We start from the raw sequence: 4479 nt of genomic DNA on the forward strand, positions 1-4479 counted from the left end.
AAGTTAGGTACTAATTTTCAAAATCTTTGCTCCTGAGTGCTCCATAGTATTCCATTCTGTGAATGTACCATAATTTCTCAATCCATTTGTTTGCGGTTGGACATTTGGGCTATGAACGTTGTTGTACAAATCTCAGTTTGTGCCTCAGTTCTTATTTTCTCAGGGTATATTCCAAGTAGTGGAATAGCTGGGTCATATGGAATTTCTATGTTTAGCTTTTTTGAGGAAGCACCAAACCGCCTTCCAGAATGGTTGTACCATTTTACAATCCCACCAACAATGTATAAGAGTTCCTTTCTCCCCACATCCTCTCCAACATGTATTACTTGCTCTCCTGTTAAACTTTGCCACTCTTACTGGAGTGAGATGGTACCTCATTGTGGTTTTGATCTGCATCTCTCTTATTTGCCAATAATTTGGAGCATTTCTTCATGTGTCTGTTTGCCATTCAAATATCTTCTGTGAAAATTCTTTCCATGTCTTTTGCCCGCTTTGTAATTGGGTTATCAGTCTTTTTCTTGTGTAGGCCTAGGAGTATTCTGTAAACTTTTGTTATAAGTCTTTTGTCTGAGATGATATTACCAAATATTTGTTCCCAGTCTGTAGGTTTTCTTCTCATCCTGTTGGCAAAAGTTTTTGACACACATATGAACTTAATCTTTAGAAGGTCCCATGCATCAATTTCATCCTCTTCAGATTATGCATTTCTGGTTGTATTTGGCAGTCCCTGATTGTACCTTGGACAAGAGCTTCTAAGCTTGATTCCAGTTTGTCTCTTATGAACGTTATGGTTTTGGGCTTTACTCCCAGGTCTCTGATCCACCTTGAGTTGATTTTTGTGTATGGTGTGAGATGTGGATCCTGTTTCAGCTTTCTGAAGGTGGAAGTCCAGTTCTGCCAGCACCATTTGTTGAAAAGGTTTTCATTTTTTGGCTGAGTCTTTGGGGTTTTCTGTGTACACAATGATATCATCTGCATATAGTGACAGTTTAACCATCTCTTTGCCAATCTAGACGCCTTTTATGTCACACTGCCCTTGCAAGAACTTCTAATACAGTATCCAAAAGAAGTGACAGTGGGCATCCTTGTCTGGTCCCTGTTTGCAAAGAAAATATTTTTAGTCTTTCTGCATTGAGAATGATGTTGGCTTTTAGTTTTGCATATATACTTTTCACTATGTTGAGCAAATTCCCTTTTATTACAGTTTTTCTGAGTATCTTTATCAGGAAGGGGTGTTGGATTTTGTCAAATGCCTTTTCTGCATCAGTTGCTAAGATCATGTCTTTTAATTGTGATATTGGAAAATATTATTGAATATCCCATAGACTGTGGTTCTTGTTATTTACTTTGTTAATATAGTGAATTATGTTGATTGTTTTTCTTATGTTGAACCATGCATGCATATCTTTTATGAATCCCACTTGGTCATGGTGAATTTTTTTTTTAATGTGCTTTTGAATTCTATTGGCTAGGATTTTGTTTAGGATTTTTGTATCTATATTCATGAGAGATATTGGTCTGTAGTTTTCTTTCTTGGTAATATCTTTGCCTGGTTTTGATATTAGGGTATCCTTGCTTCATAGAATGACTCTGAAAGTGTTCCTTCTTTTTAAACTTTTAAAAAATAATTTAAGTACAGTGGGTGCTAAATCCTCTCTGAATGTTTGGTAGAATTTGTCTGTGAAGCCATCTGGTCCACGACTTTTTTTTATATGTTAATAAATATTCTTTATTTTAAATTTTGCACATTGTGCTTTTAACATTACATCCAAACATTTCACAAGTGGATGTCTACTTTGTAAAAGCATATATTCAGCTCATTTTCATTTCTGTACAGAAGTATAAGTACAATATTACTGTTTGCCACTAGGTTGCTTTAGTAAGTTTCACAGGAAGAGAAACATTTAATAAAAAGAGATGGCTTAAATCATATGGCAGGCCTGTGCAGCCACACAACTAAAAATAGAAGCCTGGAGAAAGAACTACCCCGTCTCCCAAAACAAGAATCACATTGATTTAAGTGAAAATTTTGCCATTAAGTCACTAAGAGGGGTTTTTTTTTGAAAGACAAGGCGCAGTAGTCATCTTGAGTGTTTCATTGAAAGATGGAGCTATTTTATTTATTTAATTTGCTCCAGGTGTTGTCAACCAGCCACTACAAATGGGCCTCTTGTGATCATTTAAGTGTCAGTATTTATTAAATTTCTCCTTCAGATGCTGTCAGTACTGTTCTCTATTGCTGAAGAAAGACTGGTTATTAGCCATAAATGACTGTATTTCATCTTGAGAGATAAAGATTTCCTCATCTGGGTTTAGAAGGGGTCATGGTACTAGGGATATTGTTGCTGATGTTAGATGGATCTTGGCTGAAAGCAAGGAATACCAGAAGAATGTCAATCTGTGTTTCATTGATTATGCAAAGGCATTTGACTGTGTGGATCATAGCAAACTGTGACTGACTCTGAGAAGAATGGGAATCCCAGAACATTTAATTGTGCTAATGTGAAACCTATACTTGGACCAAGAGGCACAGAGCAGGGTAACACTGCATGGTTCAAAATTGGGAAGGGTGTATGCCAGGGATGCATCCTGTCTCCATACCTTTTCAACATGCATGCAGAGCAGATTATCCGGGAGGCTGGGCTCTATGAGGAGAATTGTGGCATCAGGATTGGTGGAAGATCTATTAACAATCTGCGTTATGCAGATGACACAACCCTGCTTGCTGAAACTGAGGAGGACCTCATGCACTTGCTGCGAAGGGTCAAGGACTGCAGCCTTCAGTATGGACTGAGGCTCAATGTCAAGAAGACAACGATTCTCACCACTGGACCAATTGGCAGCGTCAGGATGGATGACGAAGAGATTGAGATTGTTCACAGCTTCAGTTTGCTCGGCTCCACAGTCAACACTCTTGGTACCAGCAGTCAGGAAATCAAAAAGCGTATCGCGATGGGAAAGTCTGCTGTTAGGGACCTCTCTAAAGTACTCAGGAGCAACGGTGTCTCTCTGGAGACTAAGGTGCGCCTGATACAGGTCATGGTATTTGCAATCGCTTGTTATGCATCAGAGAGTTGGACAATGACTAGGGAGGACAGAAGGAGAGTTGATGCCTTTGAGCTGTGGTGCTGGAGAAGAGTACTGAATATACCATGGACTGCCAGGAAAACAAACAGATTCATCTTGGAAAGGATTAAACCAAGCTACTCCTTGGAGGCAAGGATTCTGGGGCTTCGTCTGACATACTTTGGACATGTTGCCAGGAGGGACGGGTCCTTGGAGAGGGACATCAGCCTTGGAGGGTGGAGGGACGGCACAGGAGGGGAAGACCCTCTATGAGATGGATTGATTTGGTGACTGGGGTAATCGGGATGGGTGTGTCAGAGGCAGTGCAGTTGGTGCAGGATAGAGCAGGGTTTAGGGCTGTTATGCATAGGGTCGCTATGAGTTGCAAACGACTCGACGGCACATAACAACAACATCTGAAATATATTCATACTCACCAAGGACTTCAACTAAGCTCTTGGCACCTTTCCCAGACTCAGGTTCTGCACACTGTGGTACATTTTTCTATGTTCCAACCAAGTCAGGGGTTGACCACCCTTCTCAGAGCTATAATAGCTCTCAGAGTATGCATCTTTGATCTTGTCACGGTGAAACACTGTGTGCACTGTATTTCCTAAGGTCTCTCGATTACCTGGAGCTGTGATACAGCTTCCAAGCTTCTGGGTATGTTCATCACATTTCAACATCTTTTCTTTTTCTTTTTAAAATTTTTTCCTTTTGTGTTGTTCTTTTCAGAATTTGCCCAATCTTCAACACAGCTATCACCATCATCCTCTTTGTCTTCACAATGATGAACACAAGAGTCATCATCAACATGTTCATCATGATTACAAATGCCTTCCGTACAGGCTGCATCCATCTGAGTCCTCCTGAGAAACTGTTTCACTCCATTCCATGCTAGATGAATATCCACAGTCACTACCAGTACAGTGTGGAGATAAACCTTTCTTTATTTTAGGAGACTCCAAAAGATCACCACTGCTAGGACAAGTATATGATGTATTTTCATTGGTAACAATTAATTCTATGCAACTGTTGCCATTTTCTGTGCTGCCACAAGCTTTGCAGTTATCTTCTACAAAGTCTGTTTGCTTGGCATGGTTCAGCTTCCATCCGAAATCTTTCATCTGGTGCCGAACTTGGGAAGGAAGACACCTGAAATGGACCTGGCACATGAGTTTTATGGGGAAGTCTTTTCATGACCTTTTCAATTTCTTGTGATGGGTCTGTTCAATGTTCTACATCTGTCCTTGCCAGTCTGGGCAGAGGATGTGTTTCAAGGAATTTGTCCATTTCCTCTAGGTTTTTTTTTTTAATTTGATTATCAGAGTATAGCTTTTCATAGAACTCTGATATTTTCTATTTCATTTCCTCTAGCTCTGTTGTGATGTCACCTCTGTCATTTCTTAATCG

General features: G+C 39.9%; 1 pseudogene; it reads right to left on the reverse strand.

Moving 5' to 3' along the window:
- Positions 1-2124: 2124 nt before the first annotated feature.
- Positions 2125-4193, reverse strand: LOC102859813 (annotated as a pseudogene).
- Between the last annotated feature and the right edge of the window lie 286 nt (positions 4194-4479).

Source organism: Elephantulus edwardii, unplaced genomic scaffold, assembly GCF_000299155.1.
Source record: "Elephantulus edwardii isolate Elephantulus edwardi_28Jun2011 unplaced genomic scaffold, EleEdw1.0 scaffold00350, whole genome shotgun sequence".
Taxonomy (NCBI): domain Eukaryota; kingdom Metazoa; phylum Chordata; class Mammalia; order Macroscelidea; family Macroscelididae; genus Elephantulus; species Elephantulus edwardii.